We start from the raw sequence: 15,630 nt of genomic DNA, 5'->3' as shown, positions 1-15,630 counted from the left end.
TCAGAATTCCGGAACACGGATGACTGTGTGGGGGAGGTACGGGGCCGCACTCCACGTAGCTGCCTTGTGTCACAGGTGTTCCCTGGCAGGTGGAAGTCCGCTAATTACCTCCCCTGTCCATGGGGAGGCACTAGATGCTACCTGCGTTTCCAGCACAACCCCCTCATTTCCCCGGCAGCCCGCACAGGGAGGGACTCTGGGAAGACACTAGAAGGGCTCCTAGGAGATCCCGGGTGCTGCAGACAGAAGACGGAACCTCCCCACACTCAGAATTTCGGAACACGGGTGACTGTGTGGGTGAGGTTTAGGGCCGCCCTCCACACAGCTTCCTGGTGTCACAGGTGTTCCCTGGTAGGGGGAAGTCCGCTAATTACCTCCCCAGTCCATGGGGAGGCACTAGATGCTACCTGCGTTTCCAGCCAAACCCCCGCCTTTCCCCGGCAGCCCGCACTGTGAGGTACTCGGGGAAGACACTCGAAGGGCTCCTAGGTGAACCCGGGTGCTGCAGACATAAGACGGAACCTCCCCACACTCAGAATTCCTAAACACGGATGACTGTGTGGGGGAGGTTTAGGGCCGCCCACCACGCAGCTGCCTTGTGTCACTGGTGTTCCCTGGCAGGTAGAAGTCCGCTAATTACCTCCCCTGTCCATGGGGAGGCACTAGATGCTACCTGCGTTTCCAGCCCAACCCCCGCCGTTCCCCGGCAGCCCGCACAGGGAGGGACTGGGGGAAGACACTCGAAAGGCTCCTAGGAGAACCCGGGTGCTGCAGACAGAAGACGGAACTTCCCCACAATCAGAATTCCGGAACACGGCTGACTGTGTGGGGGAGGTTCGGGGCCGCCCCACACGCAGCTGCCTGGTGTCACAGGTGTTCCCTGGCAGGGAGAAGTCCGCTAATTACCTCCCCTGTCCATGGGGAGGCACTAGATGCTACCTGCGTTTCCAGTCCAACCCCCTCCTTTCCTCGGCAGCCGGCACTGGGAGGGACTCGGAGAAGACACTCGAAGGGCTCCTAGGAGATCCCGGGTGCTGCAGACAGAAGACGGAACCTCCCCACACTCAGAATTCCGGAACAAGGGTGACTGTGTTGGGGAGGTTCGGGGCCGCCCTCCACGCAGCTGCCTGGTGTCACAGGTGTTCCCTGGCAGGGGGAAGTCCGCTAGTTACCTCCCCTGTCCATGGGGAGGCACTAGATGCTACCTGCGTTTCCAGCCCAACCCCCGCCTTTCCCCGGCAGCACGCACTGCGAGGGACTCGGGGAAGACACTCGAAGGGCTCCTAGGAGATCCCGGGTGATGCAGACAGAAGACGGAACCTCCCCACACTCAGAATTCCGGAACACGGATGACTGTGTGGGGGAGGTTTAGGGCCGCCCTCCACGCAGCTGCCTGGTGTCACAGGTGTTCCCTGGCAGGGGGAAGTCCGCTAATTACCTCCCCTGTCCATGGGGAGGCACTAGATGCTACCTGCGTTTCCAGCCCAACCCCCGCCTTTCCCCGGCAGCCCGCACTAGGAGGGACTCGAGGAAGACACTCGAAGGGCTCCTAGGAGAACCCGGGTGCTGCAGAAAGAATACGGAACCTCCCCACACTCAGAATTCCGGAACACGTGTGACTGTGTGGGTGAGGTTTAGGGCCGCACCCCACGCAGCTTCCTGGTGTCACAGTTGTTCCCTGGCAGGGGGTAGTCCGCTAATTAACTCCCTTGTACATGGGGAGGCACTAGATGCTACCTGCTTTTCCAGCCCAACCCCCGCCGTTCCCCGGCAGCCCGCACAGGGAGGGACTGGGGGAAGACACTCGAAGTGCTCCTAGGAGACCCCGGGTGCTGCAGACATAAGACGGAACCTCCCCACACTCAGAATTCCGGAACACGGATGACTGAGTGTGGGAGGTTTAGGGCCGCCCACCACGAAGCTGCCAGGTGTCACAGGTGTTCCCTGGCAGGGGGTAGTCCGCTAATTAACTCCCTTGTCCATGGGGAGGCACTAGATGCTACCTGAGTTTCCAGCACAACCCCCGCCTTTCCCCGGCAGCCCGCACAGGGAGGGACTCTGGGAAGACACTCGAAGGGCTCTTAGGAAATCCCGGGTGCTGCAGACAGAAGACGGAACCTACGCACACTCAGAATTCCGGAACACCGGTGACTGTGTGGGTGAGGTTTAAGGCCGCCCTCCACACAGCTTCCTGGTGTCAGAGGTGTTCCCTGGTAGGGGGAAGACCGCTAATTACCTCCCCTGTCCATGGGGAGGCACTAGATGCTACCTGCGTTTGCAGCCCAACCCCCGCCTTTCCTCGGCAGCCCGCACTGTGGCGAACTGGGGGAAAACACTCGAAGGGCTCCTAGGAGATCCCGGGTGCTGCAGACATAAGACAGAACCTCCCCACACTCAGAATTCCGAAACACGGATGACTGTGTGGGGGAGGATTAGGGCCGCCCACCACGCAGCTGCCTGGTGTCACAGGTGGTCCCTGGCATGGGGAAGTCCGCTAATTACCTCCCCTGCCCATGGGGAGGCACTAGATGCTACCTGCGTTTCCAGCCCAACCCCCGCCTTTCCCGGGCAGCCCGCACTGGGAGGGACTCGGGGAAGACACTCGAAGGGCTCCTAGGAGATCCCGGGTGCTGCAGACAGAAGACGGAACCTCCCCACACTCAGAATTCCGGAACAAGGGTGACTGTGTGGGGGAGGTTCGGGGCCGCCCTCCACGCAGCTGCCTGGTCTCACAGGTGTTCCCTGGCAGGGAGAAGTCCGCTAATTACCTCCCTTGTCCATGGGGAGGCACAAGATGCTACCTGCGTTTCCAGCCCAACCCCCGCCTTTCCCCGGCAGCCCGCACAGGGAGGGACTCGGGGAAGACACTCGAAGGGCTCCTAGGAGATCCCGGGTGCTGCAGACAGAAGACAGAACCTCCCCACACTCAGAATTCAGGAACACGGGTGACTGTGTGGGGGAGGTTCGGGGCCGCCCTCCACGCAGTTGCCTGGTGTCACAGGTGTTCCCTGGCAGGGTGAATTCCGCTAATTACCTCCCTTGTCCATGGGGAGGCACAAGATGCTACCTGCTTTTCCAGCCCAACCCTCGCCTTTCCCCGGCAGCCCGCACAGGGATGGACTGGGGGAAGACACTCGAAAGGCTCCTAGGAGAACCCGAGTGCTGCAGACAGAAGACGGAACCTCCCCACACTCAGAATTCCGGAACACGTGTGACTGTGTGGGTGAGGTTTAGGGCCGCACTCCACGCAGCTTCCTGGTGTCACAGTTGTTCCCTGGCAGGGGGTAGTCCGCTAATTACCTCCCTTGTCCATGGGGAGGCACTAGATGCTACCTAATTTTCCAGCCCAACCCCCGCCATTCCCCGGCAGCCCGCACAGGGAGGGACTGGGTGAAGACACTCGAAAGGCTCCTAGGAGAACCCGGTTGCTGCAGACAGAAGACGGAACTTCCCCACAATCAGAATTCCGGAACACGGCTGACTGTGTGGGGGAGGTTCGGGGCCGCCCCCCACGCAGCTGCCTGGTGTCACAGGTGTTCCCTGGCATGGAGAAGTCCGCTAATTACCTCCCCTGTCCATGGGGAGGCACTAGATGCTACCTGCGTTTCCAGCCCAACCCCCTCCTTTCCTCGGCAGCCCGCACTGGGACGAACTGGGGGAAGACACTCGAAGGGCTCCTAGGAGATCCCGGGTGCTGCAGACATAAGACGGAACCTCCCCACACTCAGAATTCCGGAACACGGATGACTGTGTGGGGGAGGTTTAGGGCCGCCCTCCACGCAGCTGTCTGGTGTCACAAGTGTTCCCTGGCAGGGGGAAGTCCGCTAATTACCTCCCCTGTCCATGGGGAGGCACTAGATGCTACCTGCGTTTCCAGCACAACCCCCGCCTTTCCCCGGCAGCCCGCACAGTGATGGACTGGGGGAAGACCCTCGAAAGGCTCCTAGGAGAACCCGGTTGCTGCAGACAGAGGACGGAACTTCCCCACAATCAGAATTCCGGAACACGGCTGACTGTGTGGGGGAGGTTCGGGGCCGCCCCCCACGCAGCTGCCTGGTGTCACATGTGTTCCCTGGCATGGAGAAGTCCGCTAATTACCTCCCCTGTCCATGGGGAGGCACTAGATGCTACCTGCGTTTCCAGCACAACCCCCTCCTTTCCCCGGCAGCCCGCACAGGGAGGGACTCTGGGAAGACACTCGAAGGGCTCCTAGGATATCCCGGGTGCTGCAGACAGAAGACGGAACCTCCCCACACTCAGAATTCCGGAACACGGGTGACTGTGTTGGTGAAGTTTAGGGCCGCCCTCCACACAGCTTCCTGGTGTCACAGGTGTTCCCTGGTAGGGGGAAGACCGCTAATTACCTCCCATGTCCATGGGGAGGCACTAGATGCTACCTGAGTTTCCAGCCCATCCCCCGCCTTTCCCCAGCAGCCCGCAGTGGGAGGGATTCGGGGAAGACACTCGAAGGGCTCCTCGGAGATCCCGGGTGCTGCAGACAGAAGACGGAACCTCCCCACACTCAGAATTCCGGAACTCGGCTGACTGTGTGGGGGAGGTTCGGGGCCGCCCTCCACGCAGCTGCCTGGTGTCACAGGTGTTCCCTGGCAGGGAGAAGTCCGCTAATTACCTCCCCTGTCCATGGGGAGGCACTAGATGCTACCTGCGTTTCCAGCCCTACCCCCTCCTTTCCTCGGCAGCCCGCACTGGGACGGACTGGGGGAAGACACTCGAAGGGCTCCTAGGAGATCCCGGGTGCTGCAGACATAAGACGGAACCTCCCCACACTCAGAATTCCGGAACACGGATGACTGTGTGGGGGAGTTTTAGGGCCGCCCTCCACGCAGCTGCCTGGTGGCACAGGTGTTCCCTGTCAGGGGTAAGTCCGCTAGTTACCTCCCCTGTCCATGGGGAGGCACTAGATGCTACCTGCGTTTCCAGCCCAACCCCCGCCTTTCCCCGGCAGCACGCACTGCGAGGGACTCGGGGAAGACACTCGAAGGGCTCCTAGGAGATCCCGGGTGATGCAGACAGAAGACGGAACCTCCCCACACTCAGAATTCCGGAACACGGATGACTGTGTGGGGGAGGTTTAGGGCCGCCCTCCACGCAGCTGCCTGGTGTCACAGGTGTTCCCTGGCAGGGGGAAGTCCGCTAATTACCTCCCCTGTCCATGGGGAGGCACTAGATGCTACCTGCGTTTCCAGCCCAACCCCCGCCTTTCCCCGGCAGCCCGCACTAGGAGGGACTCGAGGAAGACACTCGAAGGGCTCCTAGGAGAACCCGGGTGCTGCAGAAAGAATACGGAACCTCCCCACACTCAGAATTCCGGAACACGTGTGACTGTGTGGGTGAGGTTTAGGGCCGCACCCCACGCAGCTTCCTGGTGTCACAGTTGTTCCCTGGCAGGGGGTAGTCCGCTAATTAACTCCCTTGTACATGGGGAGGCACTAGATGCTACCTGCTTTTCCAGCCCAACCCCCGCCGTTCCCCGGCAGCCCGCACAGGGAGGGACTGGGGGAAGACACTCGAAGTGCTCCTAGGAGACCCCGGGTGCTGCAGACATAAGACGGAACCTCCCCACACTCAGAATTCCGGAACACGGATGACTGAGTGTGGGAGGTTTAGGGCCGCCCACCACGAAGCTGCCAGGTGTCACAGGTGTTCCCTGGCAGGGGGTAGTCCGCTAATTAACTCCCTTGTCCATGGGGAGGCACTAGATGCTACCTGAGTTTCCAGCACAACCCCCGCCTTTCCCCGGCAGCCCGCACAGGGAGGGACTCTGGGAAGACACTCGAAGGGCTCTTAGGAGATCCCGGGTGCTGCAGACAGAAGACGGAACCTACGCACACTCAGAATTCCGGAACACCGGTGACTGTGTGGGTGAGGTTTAAGGCCGCCCTCCACACAGCTTCCTGGTGTCAGAGGTGTTCCCTGGTAGGGGGAAGACCGCTAATTACCTCCCCTGTCCATGGGGAGGCACTAGATGCTACCTGCGTTTGCAGCCCAACCCCCGCCTTTCCTCGGCAGCCCGCACTGTGGCGAACTGGGGGAAAACACTCGAAGGGCTCCTAGGAGATCCCGGGTGCTGCAGACATAAGACAGAACCTCCCCACACTCAGAATTCCGAAACACGGATGACTGTGTTGGGGAGGATTAGGGCCGCCCACCACGCAGCTGCCTGGTGTCACAGGTGGTCCCTGGCATGGGGAAGTCCGCTAATTACCTCCCCTGCCCATGGGGAGGCACTAGATGCTACCTGCGTTTCCAGCCCAACCCCCGCCTTTCCCGGGCAGCCCGCACTGGGAGGGACTCGGGGAAGACACTCGAAGGGCTCCTAGGAGATCCCGGGTGCTGCAGACAGAAGACGGAACCTCCCCACACTCAGAATTCCGGAACAAGGGTGACTGTGTGGGGGAGGTTCGGGGCCGCCCTCCACGCAGCTGCCTGGTCTCACAGGTGTTCCCTGGCAGGGAGAAGTCCGCTAATTACCTCCCTTGTCCATGGGGAGGCACAAGATGCTACCTGCGTTTCCAGCCCAACCCCCGCCTTTCCCCGGCAGCCCGCACAGGGAGGGACTCGGGGAAGACACTCGAAGGGCTCCTAGGAGATCCCGGGTGCTGCAGACAGAAGACAGAACCTCCCCACACTCAGAATTCAGGAACACGGGTGACTGTGTGGGGGAGGTTCGGGGCCGCCCTCCACGCAGTTGCCTGGTGTCACAGGTGTTCCCTGGCAGGGTGAATTCCGCTAATTACCTCCCTTGTCCATGGGGAGGCACAAGATGCTACCTGCTTTTCCAGCCCAACCCTCGCCTTTCCCCGGCAGCCCGCACAGGGATGGACTGGGGGAAGACACTCGAAAGGCTCCTAGGAGAACCCGAGTGCTGCAGACAGAAGACGGAACCTCCCCACACTCAGAATTCCGGAACACGTGTGACTGTGTGGGTGAGGTTTAGGGCCGCACTCCACGCAGCTTCCTGGTGTCACAGTTGTTCCCTGGCAGGGGGTAGTCCGCTAATTACCTCCCTTGTCCATGGGGAGGCACTAGATGCTACCTAATTTTCCAGCCCAACCCCCGCCATTCCCCGGCAGCCCGCACAGGGAGGGACTGGGTGAAGACACTCGAAAGGCTCCTAGGAGAACCCGGTTGCTGCAGACAGAAGACGGAACTTCCCCACAATCAGAATTCCGGAACACGGCTGACTGTGTGGGGGAGGTTCGGGGCCGCCCCCCACGCAGCTGCCTGGTGTCACAGGTGTTCCCTGGCATGGAGAAGTCCGCTAATTACCTCCCCTGTCCATGGGGAGGCACTAGATGCTACCTGCGTTTCCAGCCCAACCCCCTCCTTTCCTCGGCAGCCCGCACTGGGACGAACTGGGGGAAGACACTCGAAGGGCTCCTAGGAGATCCCGGGTGCTGCAGACATAAGACGGAACCTCCCCACACTCAGAATTCCGGAACACGGATGACTGTGTGGGGGAGGTTTAGGGCCGCCCTCCACGCAGCTGTCTGGTGTCACAAGTGTTCCCTGGCAGGGGGAAGTCCGCTAATTACCTCCCCTGTCCATGGGGAGGCACTAGATGCTACCTGCGTTTCCAGCACAACCCCCGCCTTTCCCCGGCAGCCCGCACAGTGATGGACTGGGGGAAGACCCTCGAAAGGCTCCTAGGAGAACCCGGTTGCTGCAGACAGAGGACGGAACTTCCCCACAATCAGAATTCCGGAACACGGCTGACTGTGTGGGGGAGGTTCGGGGCCGCCCCCCACGCAGCTGCCTGGTGTCACATGTGTTCCCTGGCATGGAGAATTCCGCTAATTACCTCCCCTGTCCATGGGGAGGCACTAGATGCTACCTGCGTTTCCAGCCCAACCCCCTCCTTTCCTCGGCAGCCCGCACTGGGACGAACTGGGGGAAGACACTCGAAGGGCTCCTAGGTGATCCCGGGTGCTGCAGACATAAGACGGAACCTCCCCACACTCAGAATTCCGGAACACGGATGACTGTGTGGGGGAGGTTTAGGGCCGCCCTCCACGCAGCTGTCTGGTGTCACAAGTGTTCCCTGGCAGGGGGAAGTCCGCTAATTACCTCCCCTGTCCATGGGGAGGCACTAGATGCTACCTGCGTTTCCAGCACTACCCCCGCCTTTCCCCGGCAGCCCGCACTAGGAGGGACTCGGGGAAGACACTCGAAGGGCTCCTAGGAGATCCCGGGTGCTGCAGACAGAAGACGGAACCTCCCCACACTCAGAATTCCGGAACACGGATGACTGTGTGGGGGAGGTTTAGGGCCGCCCTCCACGCAGCTGCCTGGTGTCACAGGTGTTCCCTGGCAGGGGGAAGTCCGCTAATTACCTCCCCTGTCCATGGGGAGGCACTAGATGCTACCTGCGTTTCCAGCCCAACCCCCGCCTTTCCCCGGCAGCCCGCACATGGAGGGACTGGGGGAAGACACTCGAAAGCCTCCTAGGAGAACCCGGGTGCTGCAGACAGAAGACGGAACCTCCCCACCCTCAGAATTCCGGAACACGTGTGACTGTGTGGGGGAGGTTCGGGGCCGCACCCCACGCAGCTTCCTGGTGTCACAGTTGTTCCCTGGCAGGGGGAAGTCCGCTAATTACCTCCCATGTCCATGGGGAGGCACTAGATGCTACCTGCGTTTCCAGCACAACCCCCTCCTTTCCCCGGCAACCCGCACAGGGAGGGACTCTGGGAAGACACTCGAAGGGCTCTTAGGAGATCTCGGGTGCTGCAGACAGAAGACGGAACCTCCCCACACTCAGAATTCCGCAACACGGTTGACTGAATGGGGGAGGTTCGGGGCCGCCCTCCACGCAGCTGCCTGGTGTCACAGGTGTTCCCTGGCAGGTGGAAGTCCGCTAATTACCTCCCCTGTCCATGGGGAAGCACTAGAAGCTACCTGCGTTTCCAGCACAACCCCCTCCTTTCCCCGGCAGCCCGCAAAGGGAGGGACTCTGGGAAGACACTCGAAGGGCTCCTAGGAGATCCCGGGTGCTGCAGACAGAAGACGGAACCTCCCCACCCTCAGAATTCCGGAACACGTGTGACTGTGTGGGTGAGGTTCAGGGCCCCCCTCCACGCAGCTGCCTGGTTTCACAGGTGTTTCCTGGCAGGTGGAAGTCCGCTAATTACCTCCCCTTTCCATGGGGAGACACTAGATGCTACCTGCGTTTCCAGCACAACCCCCTCCTTTCCCCGGCAGCCCGCACAGTGAGGGACTCTGGGAAGACACTCGAATGGCTCCTAGAGGATCCCGGGTGCTGCAGACAGAAGACGGAACCTCCCCACCCTCAGAATTCCGGAATACGGATGACTGTGTGGGGGAGGTTCGGGGCCGCCCTCCACGCAGCTGCCTTGTGTCACAGGTGTGCCCTGGCAGGTGGAAGTCCGCTAATTACCTCCCCTGTACATGGGGAGGCACTTGATGCTACCTGCGTTTCCAGCACAACCCCCTCCTTTCCCCGGCAGCCCGCACAGGGAGGGACTCTGGGAAGACACTCGAAGGGCTCCTAGGAGATCCCGGGTGCTGCAGCCAGAAGACGGAACCTCCCCACCCTCAGAATTCCGGAACACGGCTGACTGTGTGGGGGAGGTTCGGGGCCGCCCTCCACGCAGCTGCCTGGTGTCACAGGTGTTCCCTGGCAGTTGGAAGTCCGCTAATTACCTCCCCTGTCCATGGGGAGGCACTAGATGCTACCTGCGTTTCCAGCACAACCCCCTCCTTTCCCCGGCAGCCCGCTCAGGGAGGGACTCTGGGAAGACACTCGAATGGCTCCTAGGAGATCCCGGTTGCTGCAGACAGAAGACGGAACCTCCCCACCCTCAGAATTCCTGAACACGGCTCACTGTGTGGGGGAGGTTCGGGGCCGCCCTCCACGCAGCTGCCTGGTGTCACAGGTGTTCCCTGGCAGGGGGAAGTCCGCTAATTACCTCCCTTGTCCATGGGGAGGCACAAGATGCAACCTGCTTTTCCAGCCCAAACCCAGCCTTTCCCCGGCAGCCCGCACAGGGAGGGACTCTGGGAAGACACTCGAAGGGCTCCTAGGAGAACCCGGGTGCTGCAGACAGAAGACGGAACCTCCCCACCCTCAGAATTCCGGAACACGGTTGACTGTGTGGGGGAGGTTCAGGGCCGCCCTCCACGCAGCTGCCTGGTGTCACAGGTGTTCCCTGGCAGGTGGAAGTCCGCTAATTACCTCCCCTGTCCATGGGGAGGCACTAGATGCTACCTGCGTTTCCAGCACAACCCCCTCCTTTCCCCGGCAGCCCGCACAGGGAGGGACTCTGGGAAGACACTCGAAGGGCTCCTAGGAGATCCCGGGTGCTGCAGACAGAAGACGGAACCTCCCCACACTCAGAATTCCGGAACACGGCTGACTGTGTGGGGGAGGTTCGGGGCCGCCCTCCACGCAGCTGCCTGGTGTCACAGGTGTTCAATGGCAGGGGGAAGTCCGCTAAATACCTCCCTTGTCCATGGGGAGGCACAAGATGCAACCTGCTTTTCCAGCCCAACCCCCGCCTTTCCCCGGAAGCCCGCACAGTGAGGGACTCTGGGAAGACACTCGAAGGGCTCCTAGGAGAACCCGGGTGCTGCAGAGAGAAGACGGAACCTCCCCACACTCAGAATTCCGGAACACGGTTGACTGTGTGGGGGAGGTTCAGGGCCGCCCTCCACGCAGCTGCCTGGTGTCACAGGTGTTCCCTGGCAGGTGGAAGTCCGCTAATTATCTCCCCTGTCCATGGGGAGGCACTAGAAGCTACCTGCGTTTCCAGCACAACCCCCTCCTTTCCCCGGCAGCCCGCACAGGGAGGGACTCTGGGAAGAAACTCGAATGGCTCCTAGGAGATCCCGGGTGCTGCAGACAGAAGACGGAACCTCCCCACCCTCAGAATTCCGGAACACGTGTGACTGTGTGGGTGAGGTTCAGGGCCGCCCTCCACGCAGCTGCCTGGTTTCACAGGTGTTCCCTGGCATGTGGAAGTCCGCTAATTACCTCCCCTGTCCATGGGGAGACACTAGATGCTACCTGCGTTTCCAGCACAACCCCCTCCTTTCCCCGGCAGCCCGCACAGGGAGGGACTCTGGGAAGACACTCGAATGGCTCCTAGAGGATCCCGGGTGCTGCAGACAGAAGACGGAACCTCCCCACCCTCAGAATTCCGGAACACGGTTGACTGTGTGGGGGAGGTTCGGGGCCGCCCTCCACGCAGCTGCCTGGTGTCACAGGTGTTCCCTGGAAGGGGGAAGTCCGCTAATTACCTCCCCTGTCCATGGGGAGGCACAAGATGCTACCTGCTTTTCCAGCCCAACCCCCGTCTTTCCCCGGCAGCCCGCACAGGGAGGGACTCTGGGAAGACACTCGAAGGGCTCCTAGGAAACCCGGGTGCTGCAGAGAGAAGACGGAACCTCCCCACACTCAGAATTCTGGAACACGGTTGACTGTGTGGGGGAGGTTCGGGGCCGCCCTCCACGTAGCTGCCTGGTATCACAGGAGTCCCCTGGCAGGTGGAAGTCCGCTAATTACCTCCCCTGTCCATGGGGAGGCACTAGATGCTACCTGCGTTTCCAGCACAACCCCCTCCTTTCCCCGGCAGCCCGCACAGGGAGGGACTCTGGGAAGACACTCGAATGGCTCCTAGGAGATCCCGGGTGCTGCAGACAGAAGACGGATCCTCCCCACCCTCAGAATTCCGGGACACGGCTGACTGTGTGGGGGAGGTTCGGGGCCGCCCTCCACGCAGCTGCCTGGGGTCACAGGTGTTCCCTGGCAGGGGGAAGTCCGCTAATTACCTCCCTTGTCCATGGGGTGGCACAAGATGCTACCTGCTTTTCCAGCCCAACCACCACCTTTCCCCGGTAGCCCGCACAGTGAGGGACTGGGGGAAGACACTCGAAAGGCTCCTAGGAGAACCCGGGTGCTGCAGACAGAAGACGGAACCTCCCCACACTCAGAAATCCGGAACACGTGTGATTGTGTGGGTGAGGTTTAGGGCCGCACTCCACGCAGCTTCCTGGTGTCACAGTTGTTCCCTGGCAGGGGGAAGTCCGCTAATTACCTCCCCTGTCCATGGGGAGGAACTAGATGCTACCTGCTTTTCCAGCATAACCCCCGCCTTTCACCGGCTGCCCGCACTGGGAGGGACTCGGGGAAGACACTCGAAGGGCTCCTAGGAGATCCCGGGTGCTGCAGACAAAAGACGGAACCTCCCCACACTCAGAATTCCGGAACACGGTTGACTGTGTGGGGGAGGTTCGGGGCCGCACTCCAAGCAGCTGCCTGGTGTCACAGGTGTTCCCTGGTAGGGGGAAGTCCGCTACTTACCTCCCCTGTCCATGGGGAGGCACTAGATGCTACCTGCGTTTCCAGCCCAACCCCCGCCTTTCCCTGGCTGCCCGCACTGGGAGGGACTCGGGGAAGACTCTCGAAGGGCTCCTAGGAGATCCCGGGTGCTGCAGACAGAAGACGGAACCTCCCCACACTCAGAATTCGGGAACACGGTTGACTGAGTGGGGGAGGTTTGGGGCCGCCCTCCACGCAGCTGCCTGGTGTCACAGGTGTTCCCTGGCAGGTGGAAGTCCGCTAATTACCTCCCCTCTCCATGGGGAGGCAATAGATGCTACCTGCGTTTCCAGCACAACCCCCTCCTTTCCCCGGCAGCCCGCACAGGGAGGGACTCTGTGAAGACACTCGAATGGCTCCTAGGAGATCCCGGGTGCTGCAGACAGAAGACGGAACCTCCCCACACTCAGAATTCCGGAACACGGCTGACTGTGTGGGGGAGGTTCGGGGCCGCCCTCCACGCAGCTGCCTGGTGTCACAGGTGTTCCCTGGCAGGGGGAAGTCCGCTAATTACCTCCCTTGTCCATGGGGAGGCACAAGATGCTACCTGCTTTTCCAGCCCAACCCCCGCCTTTCCCCGGCAGCCCGCACAGGGAGGGACTGGGGGAAGACACTCGAAAGGCTCCTAGGAGAACCCGGGTGCTGCAGACAGAAGACGGAACCTCCCCAAACTCAGAATTCCGGAACACCTATGACTGTGTGGGTGAGGTTCAGGGCCGCACTCCACGCAGCTTCCTGGTGTCACAGTTGTTCCCTGGCAGGGGGAAGTCCGCTAATTACCTCCCCTGTCCATGGGGTGGCACTAGATGCTACCTGAGTTTCCAGCCCAACCCCTGCCTTTCCCTGGCAGCCCGCAGTGGGAGGGATTCGGGGAAGACACTAGAAGGGCTCCTAGGAGATCCCGGGTGCTGCAGACAGAAGACGGATCCTCCCCACACTCAGAATTCCGGAACACGGCTGACTGTGTGGGGGAGGTTCGGGGCCGCCCTCCACGCAGCTGCCTGGTGTCACAGGTGTTCCCTGGCAGGGGAAATCCGCTAATTACCTCCCTTGTCCATGGGGAGGCACAAGATGCTACCTGCTTTTCCAGCCCAACCCCCGCCATTCTACGGCAGCCCGCACAGGGAGGGACTGGGGGAAGACACTCGAAAGGCTCCTAGGAGAACCCAGGTACTGCAGACAGAAGACGGAACCTCCCCACACTCAGAATTCCGGAACACGTGTGACTGTGTGGGGGAGGTTCGGTGCCACCCTCCAAGCAGCTGCCTTGTGTCACAGGTGTTCCCTGGCAGGTGGAAGTCCGTTAATTACCTCCCATGTCCATGGGGAGGTACTAGATTCTACCTGCGTTTCCAGCACAACCCCCTCCTTTCCCCGGCAACCCGCACAGGGAGGGACTCTGGGAAGACACTCGAAGGGCTCGTAAGAGATCCCGGGTGCTGCAGACAGAAGACGGAACCTCCTCACACTCAGAATTCCGGAACACGGTTGACTGTGTGGGGGAGGTTCGGGGCCGCCCTCCACGCAGCTGCCTGGTGTCACAGGTGTTCCCTGGCAGGTGGAAGTCCGCTAATTACCTCCCCTCTCCATGGGGAGGCACTAGATGCTACCTGCGTTTCCAGCACAACCCCCTCCTTTCCCCGGCAGCCCGCACAGGTAGGGACTCTGGGAAGACACTCGAATGGCTCCTAGGAGATCCCGGGTGCTGCAGACAGAAGACGGATCCTCCCCACCCTCAGAATTCCGGGACACGGCTGACTGTGTGGGGGAGGTTCGTGGCCGCCCTCCACGCAGCTGCCTGGGGTCACAGGTGTTCCCTGGCATGGGGAAGTCCGCTAATTACCTCCCTTGTCCATGGGGTGGCACAAGATGCTACCTGCTTTTCCAGCCCAACCACCACCTTTCCCCGGCAGCCCGCACAGGGAGGGACTGGGGGAAGACACTCGAAAGGCTCCTAGGAGAACCCGGGTGCTGCAGACAGAAGACGGAACCTCCCCACACTCAGAAATCCGGAACACGTGTGATTGTGTGGGTGAGGTTTAGGGCCGCAATCCACGCAGCTTCCTGGTGTCACAGTTGATCCCTGGCAGGGGGAAGTCCGCTAATTACTTCCCCTGTCCATGGGGAGGCACTAGAAGCTAACTGCTTTTCCAGCCCAACCCATGCCGTTCCCCGGCTGCCCGCACTTGGAGGGACTCGGGGAAGACTCTCGAAAGGCTACTAGGAGATCCCGGGTGCTGAAGACCTAAGACGGAACCTCCCTACACTCAGAATTCCGGAACACGGTTGACTGTGTGGGGGAGGTACGGGGCCGCCCTCCACGCAGCTGCCTGGTGTCACAGGTGTTCCCTGGCAGGTGGAAGTCCGCTAATTACCTCCCCTCTCCATGGGGAGGCACTAGATGCTACCTGCGTTTCCAGCACAACCCCCTCCTTTCCCCGGCAGCCCGCACAGGGAGGGACTCTGGGAAGACACTCGAATGGCTCCTAGGTGATCCCGGGTGCTGCAGACAGAAGACGGAACCTCCCCACACTCAGAATTCCGGAACACGGCTGACTGTGTGGGGGAGGTTCGGGGCCGCCCTCCACGCAGCTGCCTGGTGTCACAGGTGTTTCCTGGCAGGGGGAAGTCCGCTAATTACCTCCCTTGTCCATGGGGAGGCACAAGATGCTACCTGCTTTTCCAGCCCAACCCCCGCCTTTCCCCGGCAGCCCGCACAGGGAGGGACTGGGGGAAGACACTCGAAAGGCTCCTAGGAGAACCCGGGTGCTGCAGACAGAAGACGGAACCTCCCCACACTCAGAATTCCGGAACACGTATGACTGTGTGGGTGAGGTTCAGGGCCGCACTCCACGCAGCTTCCTGGTGTCACAGTTGTTCCCTGGCAGGGGGAAGTCCGCTAATTACCTCCCCAGTCCATGGGGAGGCACTAGATGCTACCTGAGTTTCCAGCCCAACCCCCGCCTTTCCCTGGCAGCCCGCAGTGGGAGGGATTCGGGGAAGACACTAGGAGGGCTCCTAGGAGATCCCGGGTGCTGCAGACAGAAGACGGAACCTCCCCACACTCAGAATTCCGGAACACGGCTGACTGTGTGGGGGAGGTTCTGGGCCGCCCTCCACGCAGCTCCTGGTGTCACAGGTGTTCCCTGGCAGGGGGAAGTCCGCTAATTACCTCCCTTGTCCATGGGGAGGCACAAGATGCTACCTGCTTTTCCAGCCCAACCCCCGCCTTTCCCTGTCTGCCCGCACTGGGAGGGACTCGGGGAAGA

This window comes from Camelus bactrianus, unplaced genomic scaffold (assembly GCF_048773025.1).
Source record: "Camelus bactrianus isolate YW-2024 breed Bactrian camel unplaced genomic scaffold, ASM4877302v1 HiC_scaffold_43, whole genome shotgun sequence".
NCBI lineage: Eukaryota > Metazoa > Chordata > Mammalia > Artiodactyla > Camelidae > Camelus > Camelus bactrianus.
This window is presented reverse-complemented; position numbering follows the sequence as displayed.